The sequence below is a fragment of the Pithys albifrons genome, chromosome 6, assembly GCF_047495875.1.
Source record: "Pithys albifrons albifrons isolate INPA30051 chromosome 6, PitAlb_v1, whole genome shotgun sequence".
NCBI lineage: Eukaryota > Metazoa > Chordata > Aves > Passeriformes > Thamnophilidae > Pithys > Pithys albifrons.
The window spans coordinates 29,751,695-29,776,842 of NC_092463.1; positions in this window are offsets into that span (position 1 = coordinate 29,751,695).

Genomic DNA, 25,148 nt, shown 5'->3' on the forward strand with positions numbered 1-25,148 from the left:
AGTGTATGGAAATTAATAAAGGAGTCTGAAACAAAAAATAATTATTATGTTTCAGGCATTAAACTGTGCTCTGATCTCCTTTCTCTTTCCTCCTTTGTTCTACAGCTTTTTAATATTTTGAAGAAAGTATTGTAAGGAAAACTGCAATGAATATCTTTACTGGTGCTACCTGCTGGAATATATTTGTAGAATTTATTATATCACTGGTAGTAGTCTTGATACAACCCAACAGCTGTGATGCAAACCTTGCTTTAGAATCAGGAGACACAATAGAAGCCTTTTTTCACTTTCCAGTGATCCAGACTTCAAAGTGTGAAGTGTAGATATGAGGCAGCCTTAAGCAGATACAGTGCAAAGATACATTACATTAACAATGTGACACAATGTAGTTGTTTACAGCAACACAATTAGTATTCAACCTATACTCCTCACTGCCTTCTTCATAGCCTCAAGTACCTTTCCATATGTTGTGGGGGTAGTAACTTTTTATGCTGCTGTTCCTCACAAATACAATAATGCACATCACAGCAAAAAGTAACTCAGCAGTCTTTGAACTACTTTTAAAGAAAATAGGGACACTAGCAATCATTGCTTTTGATGATCCAAAATCCCCAGCCTGTCAAAGGGCTGATTATTTAGAAACATGGCATTGCAGGTGTTGCATTTTCACATGCGGGGAGGGGGGAGATATGCATATTACAAACTCTTTTTAACCTAAGACATCAATAATTAGTAACAGTTTGCCTACAGCAGGATATCTGAGCATTTCCAAGTCAAAAAGCTAAAGTGTTTTCCTTTAGGTACTATATAGGGTTATAGTACAAGAAAGGTGTTGCCCAAAGAAGGCAATAAACATTAAATGGTTGAAAACATCAAGAAACTAAAAGAGCAAAAAGTGACTCTTAAAATTTAATTCCAGTTTTCCTTTTTCTTTTCTTCATCCACAACAATGATTTGTCCCTAATAAATTCACTCCTCCCTATCCTGAATCCATACTAATGCAGAAATCTACTTTTGTCAAAGTTTTGCAAGATGAATATTTGTCAAAACTATTTATTCAGAGACTGGGAAATACTTTTTCAAGATGAATAAAGTGCAACACACAGCTGAGAGCTGGAGTTATAGCATATGTATTGGAGGGTAATGACACTCTACCAGAATGAGGCCTCTTCAGGCTTTTTTTTAATATAAGCAAACCAATCACACAGTGAGCCATCACTTATTTTCACAGAGTTAAAAGGCATTGAAAGTGACAGTGTTAGGGATAGTCAATAAAACAGTGAGAACTACCACCATCTATCAGAAAATTATAAGACTTTTTTCCTTTTTCAGGCTTGCTATAATAAATACATGTGAGTTACAAGAGCCCACTATCTAGCAACAATAAGACAATATTTACCCATCATAGCAACAACTGGAAAACTTTTGTAGGAAGGTTACACGAATCATTTAGAAGGAATTTTCAAGACTTACTAAGAGCAAGTAAATCTTAACAGCCCATCCAGAATGTGCCCATACAAATTCCAGAATTTAAATAGAAATTTAACTCTGTTCAATGACCATGAATAAATTATTTTTGCCACTGCATTTATGCAAGTTGTTGACATGGAGATAATGACAGTAACTCAGGACTCTGTTATTGTGTTAGGTCTGGCTGAGATGGAGTTAATTTTCCCTACAGCAGCCCTCACAGTTCTGTGCCTTGCATTAGTAACTAGAAGGGTGTTGATAATACATCAAGGTTTTGGCAACTGCTAAGTAGGCTGTCTCTCCAAAATTCCACCCCTAACCAACAGGCTGGGGGTGGACAAGAGCTTGTAGGAGGGCACAGCCAGGACAGCTGGCCCAAAAGGACCAAAGGTATGTTAAAAGAACATGACATCAGCTCACATATAAAAATTGAGAGAAAGGAAGAAGAGGGAGTATCATTATTTACTGTGAGATTCGTCTTCCAGAACAACTGCTATGTATACTGAAACTCTGCTTCCCAGGAAGGGTCTCAACGTGACTAGCTGATAAGAAATAGAAAATAAATATTTTGTTTTCCTTTGCTTCCATGCACAAACATCTGCTTTTTTTTTTAAAACGCCTTTATCTTGACCCATGTGTTTTTATTGTTTGTTTGTTTGCTTGTTTGTTTTCTTTTTTCCATCTTATTTTCTCTAGTCCCCTGTCTTGATGAGGAGAAAAATGATACAACAGTGTAGTGTGCGTCTGGCACATAGCCAAGGTCAACCCACAGCTATTAAGCTGAAAAAAACCACAGCATTTATAGTACTTTGCATATTGGAGCAAATAAAAGAAAGTGTGTTCACATTCATAGGACTTTAAGTACACTGAAATCAGAAAATAAAAAATATCACAATATATTTTTGGATGATTTCCTTTTAAGCAATGAGAATAAAATTATATGGTTCTGCATGTCTAGATAGGTTATTCATGTTCTATTTCATTTCAAAAACCTTGTGTCTAAGATATCAGCATGGAAACTTGCTGAAAAGTGAACTTTGACACTGAGTAGACAAAAATCTGTTTTACCTTTTTATTGCCTTTCAGTTAGATTAAAGCTTCTGCAACTTTCATTATTTGTTTTGGTTTAGTCTATTACTTCCTCACACCTTAGGAACACATGAAAGAAATGACAAGGGAATTTAAAACTGATAGGAGAGTGTCTGGCTCAAAAATTAAGTTTTATTCTACTTAAAAACTCAAAAGGAAAAATGTGAAAGATGTTTCCCTTTTATGCAACTGCAAAGTGTTTGAATGAGTGTATGAATATGCTGTATAGAGTGTTCAAAAACTGAGTAATGGCACCACCTGGACACTCAAGGCTGACTCATGTGTATGGCATTTCTTGCTTCCATTGGAAGGAACTCCTCTCTCTTAAGTACAGAAAGTACTGTTTCTAACTCAGGAAGGGAATGACATTGCCTTGACCTATTATCCAGCTGCCCAGAGAGTAGTTCACACACAGGTCTAAGACTGTTCTCCCAACCAAAAGGAAGCTTTGGATGAATTGCTCATTCATCATTCCAACATCATTAAATCAAGCTCTTCCTCTGTGTTGTTGCTTTGTTACTCTTCAGTACTAGCAAAGAAGCCAAGCTTAGCTAAGGCTAAGACAAACAAGATAACTTTGTACTTCAACCTGTTGTTCAGTTAGCTTTCAATACTTATCTGTCTTATGGTAAGATCCTGACTGGAGGAAAGATGAATAGAGTATGTGTTAAGTTTTAAGGCTCATGTGTCTCTCTCAGACTGAAAGGGATCTGTACTATCTTTTTCCCTTCTGCTCTGTATTATCGAGTACCTTTTTTCTCATGCACGAGAACTCAGGATATAATCAATCCACATGCTAAAAAAATACATAGAAAGAAGAGATTCTCAAAAAAAAACCCCACTCCAAAACAGTAACACAAAACATCCACAAGTGTTTTTCTATATTCGATGCAGAAAAGCGAGACTTCTATATGTACAGCAGTAGGTCCCAGCATTCAGCTCAAAGACATGACTCCGTCTGGTAAGTTTTATCTGCACAAAATTGAGAAGAAGGGATTTTAGGAGCTGAGCTGAAGACCTCATGAATAGTGTAATAAAAATTCAGTAAGCTATTCATATGATTTAGATTTGAACATTTGGACCTTTAAATGGCATATAACTTAAAACCAAAATGGAATATTTGGGTTTATTTTTATGTTTTAATTATTTGTCAGTATTTTCTGGCCAGTCTGGCTCATAAATATCTCAAACAGTCAATTGTTTCTAAGGATTTTGTTTTCTGCTCCTGGCTATTGTCAAGTTTGACAATGTCAAAAAAGAACAAAAAAACCTATGACTTTCTCAAGGTGTAAAAATTTTCTTCAAGTAGTAAACAAAGGTTGTATCAATTTTCTTTGAAAATTGTTACTTATTTTCTTCTTTTTTTCTCTTCTTTAAAGAATTGATAGCCTTGACTGCTCTGTCAATATGCAATATATTTCTTTTCTGCAAACTAACTTAATTTTCAGTTTCAATAAAAAATACAAATGCTCATTAGCACACTTCAATGATCATTTAGCTTAATACTGAAGATTGGAGGCTTCATCTGTAGTGATATAACATGTTTGAGGTTTTCTCCACTGAAATAAGAATGAAACATATTTTTTGTGAAATAGAAAAAAAAATTCAACAGATATTATAGAAGAAGGTTGAGCAGGAAAGAAAGAAAACTATAGCCCAAAACAATATCTTTAGGGGCTTATTATGGGGAAGGAAGATCTCTCCTTAAGCAAACTCAGCGTTCAGACAGCCCTTGGGATTATGGAGCTTCAATATCTCACAAAGGAATAAGATATCTAGTTTATGGAAGACTGCATCTGCCAGATGTGAGAGGCAGAAGATTTGAAGTGGACTGCACCAATGTTTTTTTGTCATGATCTTACAAGCACTCAAAAATTAAGCCTTTTTCTTCTAGTAGGAAAGTATATCTGACTTAGAAACAAACAAAAACCAAACAAAACAAAACAAAAAAGCAAGCCAAAACCCAATGAACCAACCAACCAAACAACACCCATAAAAAAAAAGAACTGCCAGAGCCAAAGAATGGTATATTAGACATTTACCCATTTCAAGCATTAAATCTGAGCTTCCAGATTTATTTCTGAATATAATTTAGGAAAGATTACTGACCCAGACTGACCTAATGTGAGAAATAAAACATTTGGATGGTGGCCGCAGTGTTCACATAGTAATGAACAGATACTTAAGCAAGAAGTACAGACTGTGCTATTTTGACTGGGTTGCCTCTGGTTACAGTAATTGCATTTTACTGAAGTATGTCAGCTTATGCCCAATATGCATTCTCAGTGAGAAGGTAGTATTTTGTAAAACAGAAAATCCTCAGAAAAAGGAAAGGGGTCTCAAAGCTTTCAGCAGTCAATAGTGCTCCACAACAGCAGCCTAGTGTATGTCAGCTGGTCACCTCACTGATAGCCAGGCTACATGTCAAAAATACCACAGTCCTTTTCAGCTGCTAGTAACAGCTATTTCATTCCACTTCTATCCTCTGACACTTGTAGTCTTAACCCTGTTAAAATGGAGGGTAATTCTTTGTAATCAGAAGCTGTAGAAGCACATTATTTATTTAGTTATTTATTTATTTTTAATAAATAGGCAAATGTGTGTGGCTCATCTTCATGAATGAAGACTTGGGAAGGGCTCTACCCACGTTGGTGTGCCCTTCCAGCCTGCGCAGTGGATGTTTTTTTTAGGTGAGGCTCAGCGTGCGCAGAACTGGCCCCACCGTTTAAGTCCTAAGGTCCATCTGCCACGGCCGAGCGAGCTTGGACAGTGCCAGTGAAGTCCTCAGGACTAGAACCTACAGCACCCGGCATTTCCCAGGAGGTCTCCCATCCAAGTACTAATCCGGGGCTGACCCTGTTTAGCTTCCGAGATCTGACGGGATCGGATGTCAGGGAGGCATTTAACTGCCTAAATAATAGGCAAATAGCTCATGTTTAAACTACTGTAGATGAGGAAATATTACACGCCTGGATGAATGCAACCCATTCATTGGTTAGCACAGGAACAAGTCTGCAGCTGGAATTGAATATCTGCCTGATGCCCCAGCTGCTGGAGTTCAATATGAAGCTGTGGGTTAGCCGACAGATGTATAAAAATTCATGTCTGCAGACATACACTCCCTGCTAAAACTGCTCTGCAGCAGAGGTTTGTATGACTTATTAATTCCAGTACACAGACTCTGCTCTGCTTGTGAGTGATTAGTTTCAGACAGGGATATAGACAGACAAGCACGCTGAACCTGAATTTCTCCCAGTCCCCCTATTCTGGCACAGTACATGAGCAGGATAATGTTGGCCCCTCAAACAGGTCAGTTAATCTACTTGTGTTATAAAATGTTCATATTTGAGTCCACTAAGATATTACTTTATCTGCAGGCTGGGTTAGCTTTTGACACTTTTGAAATGCTTCCCTCCCCACATTAACTGTGATAGTATTTGTATAGTATTTAATTTGTATTTGCTGTCAGAAGTGCCCAGGCTGTGAATGAACACCTGTGTTCATACTTTTCTTTTATAAAAGTCATGAAACAAACTTTCAACTTAAGTTACTTGTCTTAATGCTGAGGGGCTAAACGGAATTCAAGAACACCTGTTTAGACCACTTATGGCTATCACTGCCAGTTCTGTTAAACATGCCTTGTTGCAAGAATCTGGCGCTAAACATCTTACCCTGAATGAAGTAGAAAATAGAGCCATATTATAAAGACAAATTCTTTTGTATAAAGGAAACCTTAACCGTGAGAGCAGAATCTGGCCTGTGACTGTTACTTTTTTCATCCTAGCACTGTAAGGAGATTACAAAATTTTGACATTCAGTAAGGTAAACTATGATTTTTATTTAAAAATTAGGACATGTAAAATCAATAGAGGTAGGAGGAAATATATTCTAAGCAGAAGATCCAGAGGGTTACGCTACTGACATAGCTTATGACTTTATACAAGGATTTTCACTCAAGTATCTAAGTCTAAAGTGTGTTTAATGGTATTTTCCAATGGTATAATATGAAAGCTTTCTTTTCTGTTTCTATAGTGACAACTACATAAACTCTACTCAGCTTTGATATCTCATTGATATCGTGAAGGAAAAAATTCAGAAATAAAGATTTAGGAGCAAGTGTAATTCCAGAAAAAAACTAGCAAGTTAATAAGCTTATATCTAGGTTTGAATTCATTCTAATATATAAGTTTTAGTTCTGATATACAGTACCTAATAAGGGGAACTTATGATAAATAAAGGGAACATATATATTTGTTACAGATTTTTTTTTTAGTAACATGGCCTTTAGTCCTGTTGTGGTTTAGGAATGGTATTCCCCAATTTAGTACTTCCACTAAAAAGAAAACCATGAGCCTCTACCCTTCCCCCTGAGGGGAAAGAGATAAAAGATAGAGATCATGGCCTGAGATAAGAACAATTTAGTGGAAGCAGCAATGAGATAAAAAATCCCAAACACTAACAGCAACAATGTTAATAACAAAAGTGTACAAAAAGAATAGATTATTTGCATGCAAAATGCTCACCAAAGGCCCAAGTGTGACAACGAACAATGGTGGATGGCCTTCTCCCTTCTGTCAGGCTTTTCTTGACCTGAAGACACGCCCTTCTTCTTAGGAGCAAGGGTCCCTTAATTCCACCCCCAGCAACTATGTGGGTGGTATAGAATAACAACCTAGACACTCCCACATGGCTCCAGGCTCCACGTCCTCATGGATACTCCAAAAAAATTGACTCTGTCCTGTCCAAAACCAGAACAAGTTCAATGAGATAAGGTACACAATTATTTTCACTCTCATGCTTCATTAGTTAACAAATATAGATAGATGTAGACACACATTCACATACATAAATCTAGGCTTTCAAATAATTTCTTACCGCATTAATATATTTTTGAAAGAACACTGATTCATATTGACAGTGGAAAAATAAAACAGACTTAGCTGTTTGCAAAAGAATCACTATAACTGATATCTTTCTCAAGTTCTCTCTGCTACTGCTTCAGCTGTCAAAGTCAGTGGTGCACTGCAGCATTGAAGGTAATTTCCATTTCCTTGTAAAAGCTGTTTTCCTCAATTTTTTGGCTTTTTTGTCTTTTGCCCTCTTTGGGTTTCTGCTTGCCCCCTATCCATCTAGTACACTCAGATGTCATTGACACACTAATGTTTACCACACCCCAGTGATTCCTATCCACCTGTATGACATGCCTATAGCAAAAATGCTGATGATGCATTATGTGTCCAGCACTTTTTGTCGCAGTGACATTCCTCAACAAAGTACTGCCTAGGGACAGCTGCTGGTTCAGAGTCACTCTCTTATGCAGCAACTATTCAGTTCAATTACATGCTGATGATAAGCTATAAAAAGGCACTCATGCAAGACTTTTTATTTACCAAGAATTATGACATTCTTTTTTTTTCCTTCTTTCATCTACAAATATAAGAAGCAAAAAAATAAAAACCCCAAATAAACAAAAAACAACGAAACAAAAAAATCCCAGAGGTTCCCAGAGTACTTGGATTAGTCAGTGGCTGTAAATATATCTGCATTAGCCATAGCATTTCTAAAACAGAAGCTCAGAGAACATGAAAGAAAGAGGGAGAGAAAATAGTTGTATTCAGAAAGTTAGATTCTCTAAATAGCTTACCCCTTGGGTTTTCAAATTTATTTACAGAAGAAAGAATGATAGAATTCATGCAGATCTTACATTGATGAATTAGCAAGATATCAAAGAATCTGAATAGAATTTTGGTGGGAAAGGTAAATCTAACCCCCCAAAATTACCTCAGTTATTTAGCTAGCACCATTCTCTATGTGTCAGTCAGGGAGAAACTCAAATAGCCACAATATTCAGAACTAGGTCTCTTGATTTATTGATGTGTAAACTAGAATAAATGAAAAACTTCAATTTATTACAGATTCCTATGTCTCTAAAATGGGAGGGGGAAAAAAAGGAGAAAGGACAATGGTGCAAATCTATAAAGTGGTCTCTGATATTTAAATCTCTTTATATTGAAGATATAAGAGAAAGGGAGGACTGTAATGTAGTCAAAAAAATCTGTGTTATATGACAAATATAAAGTATGTTAAAAATAGAAAAAACTCCAACATAAAACTAGTAGAGCCTTGAAGTGGTTCAGCGCGGACAGCAGAAAAACTTGCTTAAAACTGCTATGCTTGGTAAAAAGAGGTAAGACTCATAAGTCTATTACAGAGTTCTAGGGTTTTTATGTAATGACAAGTAAAAGATCTAACAATTTTATTTCAAGGGCTCAGTAACCATTCAATATGTGATGAAACATGAAAATAATGTAAAGAAAGTTTTGTTATTGAGTCAAGTAAATTAAAAGATATTAAAAGCAAGTAGTTTATTACAGGCAACTTCAAGCTAAAGTTGTCAATAAATAACCAGCCTTTTAAATCAATGAGGATATAATATTAAGATTGCAGATAGGTTAAGTAATCCATTGGTTTGACCTAATTCTGCGTATGAGACAAAAAAAAGTCTTCACTTTTGGCTAAAATCTCACATCCTTATGTGTTAAGCAATACATGAGGTAAAATATCAGTTCAAGGCTAATTCTTTTATGGTGGAATTCCATGGCTCCTAAAAGTGAAAGTAGGAAAATTTCTACAAGAATCAATAGCCTTTTGGAATGGCAAAGTAAAGTAATAGTAACAATAATGACAAGAATAACAAAGAATAAGAATATAAGAATAAGAATAGGAGGAGTGCCATTTTAATTAGATGACACATCATAAATGCGTATGTTTGAATTAAAGTTACTTATCTGAAGGGAAGTTCTAGCCAGGTGGGGGCTGGTCTCTTCTCCCAGGCACTCAGCAATAGGACAAGAGGGCACAGGCTCAAGCTCTGCCAGGAGAAATTTAAGTTGGATATCAGAAAAAAATTCTTTCCAGAGAGAGTAATCAGACATTGGAATGGGCTGCCCAGAGAGGTGGTGGATTCATCATCCCTGGAGATTTTTAAATGGAGATTGGACGTGGCACTGAGTGCCATGATCTAGTAAATGGACTGGAGTTGGACCAAGGGTTGGTCTTTTCCAACTCAATCGATTCTGTGATTCTGTGATCTCAGTAAAAGTGCAAGTGCAAGTCAAGTCTTCAACATAGATTATGTATAAGTGTGCAGTGTAGCAAATTTGAAGAAGATTACACAAACAAGTGAAGTATCTAAGATTTGGACAATCTAAAGTTAATTCCAAGGCTCATCTGCAAATTTACTCCTGAATCTCAAACTTATGAAACAAAGAGATTCTGAACTGAAGCCTGTAGTTACCACCTCTTTTATGGATATTTCAGAAGGCATTCATAAAATAGCTAAGCAGCTTTCAGGTAAGCCATTTTGCCATCTAAACTTTGCTTTGATTCTTCCTGTCTTTTTCATAGCCTGATTACAAGATAGGCTATCTACTCTGCCAAGCGGAAGAAAGGAAAACCATTACTGAAATGTCACTCTGACCCCTTTCAGAGAAACAAAGTCTTTTCAAAGATGGTCAGCTTTTGATTAGTTTTTTCCCTCCTCTTGAAAGAGCTGCAGCCCTAGCACAGATAATGAACTGCTCCTGCTAGTGTGCATTAGCAACATCCAGTAGTTTTAAGCTGTATACTGTCAGTAAAAATAAACTGGTTACAATGTTCTTATATATATATATAAGCAAGATATTAACAGGTAACAGGGGGAAGGTAAGCAGGACCATGAAAAGTCATACAGTGTCAGAGTTGGATTCTACAGAAAGGAGTTACTTGATATATTTTTGAAATTCATCATAAAACCACAAGATCAAAGTACTTTTCCAAAATATTGAAAAGTAATGGTTTGTATAAATTCAGCTGGAGGAATATTTTTATCTCACTGGAAAAATACAGGGGGGAAACCACATTTAAATCTAAAATCAATTACAGATTTTAATTGAGACATATATTTTCTAGTGTTCTAGAAACTGCAAAGAATTAAAATCAGAATACTGTAAATTTAGAATTACATCACTAAATTTTCTATTTTACTTTATACTGGAGAAAATAAACAAAGATTTTCTTAGATATCTATTGTCAATTTTTTAATTTGCTATTTAATAATGCATGCAGTAAGGTTCATTACAGTGTGTATTATTTTTTAAATTAACTCCTAATTTTATTTGTTAAGTGAAAGTTGTCTAAAATATGATTAAATGTATATTTTAATAAACTTGTAGCTTATTGGCTTCATATGATCATTTTCAGACTAGAGAGAGAGCAAAGGATTCCTATTTATTCTGATTTACATAGTAGAGTGCACATTGCTTATCTTCAGTTCTTCACAAAGTAATATGTGTGTAATGGCACTCTTAAATAAAGTGTTTTTTTCTAAAGTTTTTGTGGGAACAAAACCTAACAAGGAATCTGAGAGGAAGTTACTTGAGTGTTGGTCCATGTAACTGAATATTAAAAAAAAAAAAGACAACATTAAACATGGTTTTGCAACTACAATATTTCAAAATGAAAAAAAATAGCTTCATCTAAGTAATAACAAAATTATAATTTCTGTTGCACTTTTTGTAGTTCAAGTCAATCTAAATTATAAAAAAAGACTTTGGACTACCTTTTGAATAGTTTTGGAATATAAACAAATAAGAGTAAAATTATCAACAAAATCTTTAAAGACTCTATACCATTCTTGGTCTATAGAGAGCCATTGAAGATTCCCAGTATCATCTGCTTCTGCAGCTTCATGCATAGTTGCAACCCACTGTAGTTCATAGGCATTGCTGTAAGGAGACATACACTGCTGAGCTAACAGCCTTTCGAGATTCTGATGGAGACCTAGCAGGGAAAATCTATAGCCAGAGTGTTCAGATGGGTAAACACTGAAAAAGGACAAGCTTTGCACAAACATTTAGCTGAAAACCCTCATCTCAGGCTTGTTTACAGAAACGGACAAATCACAGAATCACAGACTATTCTGAGTTGAAAGGGACCCACAAGGATCATCGAGTCCAGCTCTTAAGTCAGTGGCCCATACAGGGGATTGAACCCATAACCTTGGCATTATTACAACCAAGTTGGTTTTTCTAACCAACTGAAGTAATCTCGGGGAACTTTGTATCATCATGACTTTGCAGTAATATGTTCATGATATACAGATCTGACAGTCTATCTGAAATACTAATTTCTGCTGCAGGAAGTAACAGATATCCCCAAAGATTTTTTATTCATACAGTTTTGCATTGTATATTTCAAGCTGTTCTTTGCAATAAAATTATCAGCATTGTGACAAAATACTTGTTTAAGGAAAAGGTCATCACAATACACTATAATGAAGAAATCATTTACTTGATAAAACTCAGTTTCAAAGGGTTTGAAGCAGAACTAGCTAAATATAGACCTTTTGAAATGAAAAAAAAAAAAAGGAGCAGTTTACTTGGATTGTAATTTGTACTACCAGCACTTCTGTGTCTAATAGAATGTAAAGAGAAAAACGTAGAATAACAATGCAGAAATTTCTGCATATAGCTCCTCTATGTAAAATCTTTCCTTAAAACTTAAATACTTGTCTTTAGTTTTATCTCATGCTACATTGACAATGAATATCAATCTTTAGGGTAATAAAACTCAAACTCAGCCCATTCTCAGGACCCTAGTCAGCTGTCTTCCTGCCAGTAACTAAAATTTATGGCAATAAACACTTATTTCTGAAGTTTGGTGTGTGGCAACAAATTTTTTTGCAGTTATTGCTTCTAGTATATTAGAAAACTACTTAGAAGCATAGAATTTCGCCATACAGCTAATGTTTATTCCTTGTCCTTTGCAGTTCAGCTTTCTTAAAAATGTATTTTCTTCTGTATGTTTGTGTAAGCTTCAGCATTTTGGAAGGAAGGAGGACTGTGAGATATCAAAATTCCAGTTAATGCCATATAAACCAAAATAACAAACAGAGTTGGGGGATTTTTGGTGGGGTTTTTTGTTCTGATTTTTTTGTTGTTTTTTTTTTTTTGTGTGTGTTTTTGGGAGTTTTTTTGTTGTTTGTTTTTTGTTTGGTTGGGTTTTTTTTAAACAAAGGCTGTTAGTTGGCTTGGACTTTAAATGTCTGGTCACATGTGGAAGCAGGAAGATTGGAAATTTAAAGAATGCGTTTTACTTAAAATGCTGAGAATTATCGAGAGGGAGAGTAATTTTCTCCTGTTTAGGACAGTTTAGGGGAACAGCTCATTGCAAAGGAAGCTGTAAGACTTTCAGAGTAAAACGAAGGAAAATTATTTGTATTCCCCCAGGATAACACTAAATCTACAGAAGATATATAAGGCAGCTGAAATACAGCTTTGTATAAAGTTCCAAATTATCTGAATAGTCTGTTAAAGACAGTCAAGACAGGATTTGGGGAGAAATTCACAGATTTTGAGTATTTAAAATCTAAAATAGATAGATAGATAGATAGATAGATAGATAGATAGATAGATAAGAATGAATGGATGAATGAATGAATGAATGAATGAATGAATGAATGAATGAATGAATGAATGTTTTAGGAGCAGAACCAGAAGTACAAGATTCAACACTGTGTTCCTTTCGATGTTTTGCATTCACCACTTGAGGAGCAACAAATTCAGGCAGGAAGAGCTAACTGATGTATAAAAGCAAGTGCAATAACATTTGACATAGGAAGTTAGGGCACTGAAAGGTAGCTCAGGTAAGGTTAGCAACAGGGGAAAAAAAATTCCAAATACAACCTTTTGAGTAAGACAATTTGTTTCACATGGTTCTAAAATATGCTGAGATGGAGGTATTGATCTTGGGATTGGGATAGATTCCCAGTGCGCCCAGTAGTCTGCTCCTAGTAAATCTGTACTCTTAACTGGATGCTCCCTTTAGAGAAGAGCTAGCTCAGCTGAGTAGGACCCATAGTCTTAGCTTTGCTAGTCCTGTATGTAAAGTAATATAATTGCAAAAAAGTGTTCACATAATTACAGTGGCAGTTGACAGGCAGAAACCCAGCCAAGACTGTGTCACAGTCCATCAGAACACCACCGCCCTGAACAGTGGAACCGATGTAAAGTGAGTAGTGGGACCAGGAGGCTGGCATTCTAGAAACCCAGCAAGACATTTCCCATCAGGCCATTTTGAGAACATCTATTACTTTCTTAGATTGGACAGCAGCGTAAGCAGCATTAAATGAAAGTCTTGATATAGGAAATAATAAGTCTCCTTGCCAGTGGTTCCAGAAGATACTGAAAATTGTTTTAACTCCCAAATTGAATTGTTTTTCTTAGTCTAGAAGCCCAAAGAGGGACTTGGTGGTGTTTCAGAATATAAAAGCAAGAGCAATTTCTAAACTGATCAAATTGTCTGATTGTGACATTTTAGAATTTATAACTGAACCTCTTATTCACTCCCCTCATGCTGGTCTGACTACCTCAGGGAGATATTCATGCTCTTTAAATGAGTACAGGGAGAAACTTTTACACCACAATTTGATCCATTCGACTTCTGATAGCTTTTTAAAATTTGGCCACACTGGTGTCCTCTGTGGTGAGATGATGTCAGCTTTGGTATGGCCATGGTCAGTCACACCCTGAGCTTTACTGACACATCATCTTTGCCCATGTCCTCTGAGCTTTCTTTCATTTTGTCAGTCACACACGGGCAAGTTATAAGACACATTATTAGTCTTGTAAGTGATAATGTTGTTGCCATATCTCAGACATCAATTAGACAGCAACTTCTGAATCTAGTCATTAGCAAGGAGAAGGTATTTAGAGATATGCAAACTTTGTTGGTCAGTTTCTGTGCCATCTGTTGTCATCACAAACTGGTGATGTTTTTATAGATTCTGACAGTGATGACTACCAAATATGCTTCACACAGATGGATAAATGAGCCTGTAATTACCAAAGTCAAATCTGTATCTATTAGGACATCACATATAAATGCAAATGTTGCTGTTATTGAAAAGCACAGATTCAACATTTTTTTTTGTATGGCCAAACTTCATGAACAAAGATTTGGGAAGGGCTCTCCCTAAGTGGGTGTGCCCTTCCAGCCTGCGCAGTGGATTTTTTAGGTGAGGCACAGCGTGTGCAGAACTGGCCCCACCATTTAAGTCCCAAGGTCCATCTGCCGTGGCTGAGTGAGCTTGGACAGTGACAGTGAAGTCCTTGGGACTGTCACAGCACCCGGTACTAACCGGGGCTGACCCTGCTGAGCATCCGAGATCTGACAGGATCGGATGGCAGGGAAACATTTACTGCCAGGGGACAGTCCCCACTGAGACTTGAACTCAGGACCTTTCGATTTGGAGTCCAGAGTGCCCTCCTTTACGCCTCAGGACTGCCCCAATTCAACATTGAAACCCCCTAATTTTATGTATTTAAATTTAGGAATATAGTAGATTGGCAATAAAGCAATACTCTCTAGCAAAATATAGGTACAATAAATTTTCTTAGTCTTGGAGTTAACTTCTGTTTTTCTTCAGGTAGTTCTTCAGTGCTTATATTTAAACTCTCAAATTGAGAATGGCAAAAAATATTATTGAATGTTATACAATCTAGCCAAACAAAAATAAAGAAAAGTACAAATCACAGCCACTGAGAAACTACTTTTGATTGTCTGCAATGGCTAACATGATTTCCAATACAATATTGTGCATTTTAATAGTTCTTACAAAGTTATTACAAGTCCTACAAGCTAGCAGTCTTAATAAGGTTTAATTACTGGTACAGCAGAGTATATTCAAGTCCAGGACAGTTAATGCCCTGCAGATTTACCTCCTTAAATGGCATGTGTGGAAGTTAACTATTCCACTTAAAAGAGTAAGTCTTCCACAGTAGTTCAGTCTTTCGCACTGTTGGCATGGGAACTGCAAGGGTAGCTTACCGTTAAATTGTAAAGGCAAGTAGCTTAACAAGGCAAGTCTGGTGATTTTACTGAATAATTTCTGCAGCCACAATTTCTGAGGCACAGAATTTTTAAGACATTGTAACTAAGGGTTATAGTTAAACATTAACCATCAAAATTAGTGAAGTAGCAGCTGTTGCATGGGCAAGAAGTTTCAAAGAAAGTTTTGACGTTTCCTTTAGTCTTTGGAATTCTCAGAAACCCTGAAAATATAGCTGTGGGACTCTGACAATTCTGATCCTGTTCTAAATAACCTTCATAGAGGAGCAGAAAGACATAGGAACCAGACCTGCAGCCACACTACCACATCTATAGACTGAGCAATCATGCAGGAATATATTTAGATATTTATGTCAATTTTTTTAAATTAAAGACTTGATGGAAAAAAATACAGATTTCCAGTCTCAGAGCAGATTCCTATGTTGGGATAGATATACGAACTCTATAGCACTTTGAAAATCTACAGTATTCTTCCAAGTAGAGTGAGTTACAATATAAGAACCAATTATATGAGTGAGTTTCTCATATTGTGGTGACTTCCACATAGTTAACATAACTAAGTCTGAGAGAGTTGGGGTCATTCAGCTTGGAGATGACAAGGCTCCAGGAAGACCTTAAAGTAGCATTCCAATACCTACAGGGGGCTTATGAAAAAGAGGGAGAAGGACATTTTACATAGACATAGAAATAGAACAAGGGTGAGTCATTTTAAAATAAAAGGGGGAAGACGGAGATTAGATTTTAGGAAGAGATTCTCTGAGAGTGGTGAGACACTGGAACAGGTTGCCCAGCCAAGCTGTCCATGTCCCATCCCTGGAAGTGGTCAAGGTCAGGTTGGATGAGGCCCTGAGCTACCTGATTTAATGGGTGGAATCTCTGCCCATAGTGGGGTGTGGCAGAGGTTGGAAATAGATGGTATTTAAGGTTCCTTTGAACCCAAGCCATTTTGACATTCTATGATTCTTGATATTCTACCCTAATGTCAGAAAACTAAATATACCATTACTGGGATTGGGAAAAATCATTATAGTGGTGCTACTATGCTGGTAATCAAAGATTATATAATTGTTTTTTAAGAGTGGGTGCATTCCTATCTTTGCAGATGTACTTTTAAACTTTTTTCTAATATATCCCCTTTCTTCACATTTTACATCAGTTTTCTCAAATCTTTGCAGATCTCTTCATCTTTGTTTCATAGTCTCTCATTCCAACTATGATTAGTCCTCAAAAAGTTGCTTGGAAGTCAGTGGCCTGCAATTCTGGTGCCTTGGTAAATATGGTGAGGGTTCTAGTGTCTGGCACCTGGTGTGTTTCTGAGTAATTCAGTCCAGCCTACTTAAAAAGAACGTTGACTTTCATGATTGCTTCAGATTCTACAGCTGTGCTCTGATTGCCTGCAGTTAGATACACTGAAATTCTTTCTTGTTAAACTGATTTTTGGTCTTTTTATTAGATCTACTTATTTATTCAGCTTGTTATTACAAGATAATTTAGGAAAAGCAGTCACTAAACCTCTTAAGATTTACTCTAAACAAATGTCCATCAATATATACTGTGGAATTCTGTGTATTAGAAATTACTGGCCTTCAAGGCAAGAATTAGGTTAATTCCTGGAGTTTAATTACTCTCTGCAGAGGAAGAATAAAGGTTTTCCATGTTTTCTTAAGTTATGCATCCTTTCCTCATGCCCAGATTAGAAATTCAACTGTTAGATTAAAAATTGCTTTAGTTTTTATCTCACTTGGATATGAGTCACAAAAATACTGGATAAGTTCGACTGAAACTTACTTTGTGCATTCTCTTTCATGAAAATTAAATTAATAGTCCTCTATAAAATAACAACTGCAACATCCATACACTTAATTCAACCTTCTTATGATTTACAATTATTTTATATGCCAAATTTTATAGTACAATTAATATTTTTTCTTTTTATTTTGGTGACTAATTCTATAACCAGTCACAAATGGAAATCACATCCAGGACTATCAGACCTAGTACTCAAACCCTCCATAATATATTTTCTTATTTAGAGCTATCCTGGTATTTCCATTGTGGTTCCAATTAACCTTACTATTAAGAAGCCAGTTTAACGTAGCTCAACATCAAAATGTCCATTTGATTTTACAAAAGCCAACTATTATTGAGTAGTGTAAAATAGTAATGTAACTTTACAAGACTGAACTCCATTTGACCTTACTGTAGACATATGGTCACAATAATAAAAGAATTAAATATTAAAAAGAGAGTATTTTTAACATGCAGCTGTTTCATTTGAATCTTTTCCATTCAGTAATTTTGTCCCCCCCTCAATTTGCAGTATGTTAAACCTCATTAATAAACCATAAGTATAATGTTAACTTGGCAATCTTATCTCCTGTAGAAAGCTTCAAAATTAGGAATAAAATGCTACAGATGAAAGCAAAAGCTATTCAGCTGGCACAATATAAAAATATGCCAAGTTCTGTGACAAGATCCCAATAGACAGATCTTCTGGGAATATTTCTGATATGATGGTTTAGCTTAAAAATGTTGGAATTAAAGTTATTGGAATTAATTTAGAATAATTTTCTTGAATAGGATATTTTAAACAGGAATATGAATTTTACACATATTTGCTTTCAGATTTTCTTTCACATTGTTGCACGAGACTATTGGAACTGCTCATTTCAGGTAGAAATATATTAAAAATAAGTATTATTGAGTGTAAAAAGTTGCCTGCTGTTCCAGGGAGGGTTTGGAGGTATGCTGAAACTGAAGCCAGAACACCAGAATGCCCAGAATTCCCAGAGCAGAGGTTGCATCCTTGAAGGGTTGGCAGGTGAACACATTAGCGGGCATCCCTGCCAGAGGCAACATTGTCCTTCATGTGAAGTGAGCTAACACAGATCATGAACCAATTTGGCGATGATGTCTTACCTGGGCAGGTGTGGCCAGCACTGCCCAACTAGACGTCCTCGGTCCCTTCCCCTGTTAAGTAAGTGGTAGTCCTTCTGCACATATGTGTGGGCATTGGAATTTTCCCGCGCTTGCATGCTCCACTCCAGATGGTCTTTATTAAATGGGTCTGGGGGCTTACTTCATCATTCTCCTCCACTTTCTCCTTCAAATGAAAGGCAATCAGCCAATAGTGAGGCTCCAATTAATTTTAGTTTATACAAACTCATGCCTTAAAGGATAAAGCTCTCGTTTATCAGCGCTTGTTTTCCAATAGCTTGGCAGGAAAAGAGTAAACTCTCAACAGGTGGCTGGGCCAATGCACAGACCAAAAATATTAACATCTAATTAAGCCCAGATACACCTACCTAGAAGGGGGTGTGTGTGTGTGTGTGTGTGTGTGTGTGTGTGTGTGTGTGTGTGTGTGTGTGTTAAGATGCTTTTAATACTATATCTGTTCAACAAAGTATACGTATGTAAGTTACAAGAACTCTGTCGAGGGTACCAAAAAGCTTTGTATCTATAAAGTTGCAATCTATTGCATAACAGAATTTGTAGAGCTGTAACTTCAATTGTAAGGATGAAGACATTTATTGGCCTTCAAAAATTTGCCCTCAGGAAATATTGCCCTTGTACAGAATCTTCTTTCATAACTTAGCAAGTTATTTATGATATATAATTCCTTATCTGGATATCTGTTACAGTTTCAACATTCCTCAATAAATTAAAGAAAATAAAGCAACATTTCAGAAATTACAGTGATGACAACTGCAGATAGAAAAAAATGGATTGCTCTCTTATTACAAGGCTTATATGTTAGGATAACTCCTAGATATGAAATTAAAAAGACCTAGGGTGGAATTTTAAATGAGGAAGTAGGTTTTCTTTAAAATATATCAAGAGGAATATGAATTTATTGAATATAATTAATCCTGCCCTAAGGTATGCAATTAAAGTACTTCCAAAAGTGTTTCTCACTCTCTCTGTTGACTCTAAATTGGAACTTTGTAGACTAATTTGCATGCAGACGACTAAAAGAAATCTAAAGTTACGTGAATTTAATTCCAGACCTCCCATCTAGTTTCATTATAAAACATAAAAAATAGAATTATTAAAGCTCATGTTTAACAATTTATCATACAGAAGATGAATTCTATGTGTCAAAAACTATGATGCATAGAGTGATTTCTTGTTAACGTCTGTAAGAAGTAGAGTTGTTAGTCAATAATTAATTTCTCTATAATGAAAACAACCAGGCCAAACGTGGTTCAACATGAGTCAGCAATGTGCACTTAGAGCCCATAAAGTCAGCTGTATTCTGAGCTGCAACAAAAGCAGTGTGGCCAGCAGGTCAAGAGAGGTGATTCTACACTCTCTACTCTGCTCTTGTGAGACCCCACTGTAGAACTGAATCCAGCTCTGGTGCCTCCATCATAAGGACATGAAACCGTTGGAGCAAGTCCAGAGGAGGGCTATAAAGTTGATGATGAGATAGAATATCTCCCCTATGAAAACAGGATGAGAGAGATGGGACTGTTCAGCTTGGAGAACAGAATGTTGTGTGGAGACCTAATAGAAGCCTACAAGAAAGCCAGAGAGGGAATCTTTATCAGGCACTGTAGTGATAGATGGAGTGGCAGGTTCAAACTGACAGAGGGATAATAGATCTACAGAATAAAATATTTACTGTGAAGGTGTGAGTCACTGGAACAGGTTGGCCTGAGAAGCTGTGGATGCCCCATCCCTAGAAGTGTTCAAGGCCAGATTGGATGAGGCTCTGAGCAACCTGGTCGAGTGGGAGATGTCCCTGATGAAGACAGTAGGTTTGGGACTAGAGGATTTTTAAGGTCCCTTTGAATCCAAACTATTGTATGATTCCATGAAATACATATATGTGAAGAACAATCATGAGAATATCAGTAGGTTGAATCAATTATCCAGAGGACCTCAATGAGACTAAGAAAGGTTTAGCATCCAGAGCATGCAATGTGATAACTGGGGTTTATATTTCAGTAGGAGAAGGATATTCATACTTTAGACCTGGGAAAATGAGAAGTGGTGGATAATTATTTTGTTTCTTATATTGACCATGAGGATACTCCAAAATCATTAAATCCCTAGTAGATTCCATTACTCCACAGATGTTGAAAGAAGCCAAGAAAACTGACTTCAAGGAAATGGCAGCCTCTTTCAATAACCCCAACTATCCTAGAAAGCATACTATTAACCAGCATCTCTACCAGTTAAATTCTGGTTGTCAGCCTCTCCAGTTATGACAAATCAGATTGAAGCCTAAGAGTTAATATCAGGATCAGCAAGAACTTTCTTAGAGGAAGAGATTGTTCTCCAAATATTTTTATATAATTTTCTCATAGAAACATTGTTCTAAGTGGAAGTCAAAAATCCATCCTAGAAATAAATTTCTGATTTTTATTAGCATGATATACTAGTGTGGTAGTTTTGGCTTTGGTTTCAGTATAGGTCCCATTTATGCCTCAGTTTTTAGCAGGCCTCAAAGGAGATGACATAGTTTGGAGGTGACAGGCATCACCTGACTTAAGCAGCCAAAGAGGTATTTCATATCATCTGACATCATCAGGAAGTGTCAGGGGGTATAATAAGAGATGGAGGAGGAGTTTCTGTCTCTTTCGATCCATGCTCCTGACAGGAGAGGATCCTGCTGCCCTGATTCCTGAGATTAGGCCCTCCTGCAGTCCGTGCTGTTGTTTATCTAGGGAGGGGAACATTTTCATGTTAATTTCTCTCTCTCTTGCTGGGAGGTTTCTCAGGAAGAGTTTTTGGGAGGTTTTCTGGGATTTGGGTGGTTTGGAATCTGGGTTATTAGCTGGACAATTTGGGTGAAGGTGTTTCACCCAAATTTCAAAACTTTGTTTCTGGTTTCTTTTCCCCTCAATCCTCTTCTCTGGGACAGTACTCTCCGACTGTGTACTAGGCAGCTGGCATTTTGCCAGCTCAAACCATAACAACTAGAGAAAAGTATACTACCAGAGTATAACACTCAAGACCTTAAATGAGAAAAAATCTTTTACAATGCATATGCTACTGCTTAGACAGAAAGTGTGAGGCTGATGCAAATTTTGCTGGGTGATGCTCCATAATCTACATTTTACATGGGATAAGATAATTGGCTCACTCTGTGTTATGGGTTTAGCCAGGTGGGCCTAAGCTTAGGTTCTAAAGTCCAGCTAGGCCTAGGATTGTCAGCTGATTTAAGCTGGGCTGAGCTAGCTCACAGCTGACTTCTTCCAGCCAATAATATTGTATTCCATACCTTACTACATCATCTCAAAAAGTGTAAAATCCAGTGTGTGGGAGTAGCTTGGTTAGTTCCATCATGGCTGCACTAAGAGGAGGACATCTAGCAGCTCCTCTACTATGCTGGGCCCTGCTCCTGTTGCCTCTGCTTGCATTTTGTTTGCATTCAGGGAAGTAGAAATATTTTGTTGTTATACTTTCTCTTTCTTGCTGAGTGTCTTTTGGAGTGCTTATGAATTTAGAGTAATGGGCTTTGTATTAATTGGGGAGTGGGACGTTATTCCTTGTTATATATATGTAACTTGTGTAAGTGTGTGTTATATTGTAGTTTCCTCTTAATTTTCTCTTTTCTGTATAAATACATGTAGTTAGTTTCAGCATAAACCTAGTTTTGAGAGGTTTTTTTTCCCTCTCCGTCTTCTTTTCCCCTTAGCTGGTTGGAGGGAGGAGGAACCCTTTTCACCCTGTCCTGGACAGTTGGCGTTTTGCCAGCTCAACCCAAGACACTCTGCTCTGAACTTGAGTCAAACTTTTATCAGTAAACCTTTTAAGGATAGTCAGAAAATATAGTGTTATATTTTGCACTCTTACTACTCCAGATTAAGTGTGTTGCTATTTACACTGTCTTTTCATTTTTAGATTTACTTTTTCCTTTGTGGACATGATTGCATATATGAATCATTATAAATCACTATCTTAATAAGAATTGTACAATGAGAAGGCCCATTATGGTTTATAAGTTTAACTTACATGCACTTGTGTTTCAATTATATTATCATAACTGTATCTGTTGTACTATGGTGTGTTCATTCATAAAAAAAGGTCATTTTATCACAAATATGTGCAAAGAAGTAAGTCCAGGAAAGCATGACCTTAGATAACATGTTGCTAAATTATGGCTAATATGTTTTTTTCAAAATGCTCTAGAACTTGTACATCTCTCTCTAGCTTTGTTCAAAGCAATAGAATAAATGGCGACCAGAATTCAGCTTCAGATCTAGGATCACTGATCTGTAGCAAATAAACCGCAACTCTAGTACTATGGAAGCAGTACATGAATGCTGAAGTGCAGACTCTCTAGGACATGCAGTATATGTGTAACAATGTGCAGTCTGTGATCCTCAGGTTGAAATGTTTGGCTACACATCAAGTAGAAAAGTTAAATTTAATTTTTCTCTTTCTCTTAGTTGTCACCACTCTGAGTTAAATACAATTAATTTTACATAGACAGAAAATAAACATACATTCTTTGAATTTCATCATTGAGTAATAAAGGAAACAGTGAAACAGTAGGAGAAATCTTTTGATTTCTTATCTTTATATTCTGGGTTTTTTTCAGATTATTATCTTCAGTATACAAGCTGTTTTGTTCATTTATCTGTTACCGTACTGTTCATCATTCTGAAAAATATACCTTTTAAAGTTTGAAAGGGGAATGCTACTCAAGATAAATGCTTACAGTGTGTGATTTAGAGATTCTGTGCTTATTCAGAATATTGGTAAATTTGTGTATGGTTACCAAAGTGATCCATTTGAATCTGTTTCACAATCTTTGGAAAAAAAAGGATGTATGTTACTAAAATACAGAATGTCCACCTTGCTTGACCCCTGCAAAGCAAAATGCAAGTGGCTGTAAAAGTACTTCAGTATAAAATCTAAATTTTTGCTGCTTTTGTAAGAATGAGGGTTTCATGTGTTTTGCCTGCTTGTCACGTATTACCTGATTTACATTTCTATTCAAACAATAATAAAACTTCACCATTTGGGCAGTGTTGAAACCTGCTCCTGTACAACTGAAAGTTGTTTAGCATATTGAAGAAAACCTAATTGGATATACTAGTTAAAACCACAAAATAATTGTAGTCTAAATCTAATTGTTTTCCAAATTTAAAAGAGGCATAACAAAATTTTTACTATTATATCAAAAGTTTTTTGAAAATGAGAGGATAATGAAAAAGATTTGTCAGAAACAGTTCTGTCCCACTTACTTGTTGACGCATATATTTCTAGTGGCAATTATTTCAGGGGGAAAAGAAAATCTCTTTTCAAGAGAAGAAAAAGATAAGTTAACAATAAAATTATCTGAAAACCATTTAGTACAGTAAATGAACACATTATTCTAGATATTTCAAAAAATTTTTCTTAATTTGTTTGTACTCACTACTGGTAGCTGAAAAATCATACATATGAAGCACGTCCAAATTTTGTTTAAAAAAATTGCATATTAATTTGTGTCATAAAATCATAGAACATCCTTAGTTGAAAAAGATCCACAAGGATCTCAAAATACAATTCCTGGCCCTGCACAGGCCCACCCGAAGAGTCACACCATGTGCCTGAGAGCAATGTCCAAATACTCCTTGAACTCTGGAATCCTTGGTGCTTTGATCACTTCCCTGGGGAGCCAGGGTACCAATGTGGATTGTGTTGGAAAGTTTAAATAGAATTGTAATTTTTTACATATGGCTCCAAATTTTTCATTTCCTGTTTTTATTTTCCCTCACGGAAATAGTTTTCAACCATTATGTCAACAAATCAGTGATAAACTCTAATTCCTCACTTCTTTACTGGACAATATTAGATCAAAATTGTTTAGATAAAGATCACTAAACTACCAACATTAATGCTTAAAAGGTCTCAAAACTTCAACTATGGTTTGTGTTTTCAGGTGGGCAAACTAACTAGCATTGAAAGTAGTATCACCCTGAAGAATCTGTATGACAAATAGTACATTAGCAGATTTCAAATATTTGCTTCTTGGGATTTTCCAATAGACTAGACAGCCAACAAATACCTTTTTCCAATCAATGTTCAGATGCTTATGCTGTTGCAAAATATTCCTTACATGTAGCATTATCTCTGATGGTCTAAATTCAAGTAAAACTCAAACTTATATAATTTAGAAAATATGTTTCCAAGGAAATGTTATTTTTACTCCAAAGTTCTCAGATCCGTTTCTTTTAAAGAAGACAGGAACGTTCTGATCTATTCCATGGGTAAATACTCAAACTGCCTTTTTAAGACTTAGACTGTACTTTCAAAACTCAAGGCACAGTAAGGTTCTTCCTAATTAAGATTGTTTGTGGAAGAGAACAGAGAGAAAAAGTTTTGAATGAAAGCACACAGTCTGGGTAAAGAGTCTTTGATTTAAGTATGAATTTAAATGCCTAGTTTCATAAATACTGTTTTTGCAGAATGCTTGTGCATTGTGAAAAGTATAGGAAACATGAATTGCTTGGGAGAGTTTGCAAGCCCAGTAAAATTGGGGTGATAGACATAGGGACATCATTTAAGAAGGAGAAACATTAAGGAGAAAGTTACCATAAATTATTATAACATATGAAAAACTCACATTACAACTATGGAATTTCTGTCACTGGAAGCTCAATATTAAGCGAAAAACATGAGAAATATCATAAGCACAGTTGATTTTAAGACAGGAGAATGAGATAAGTGACCTCTTAAAGTCAGTTTTGTATCATAATTCT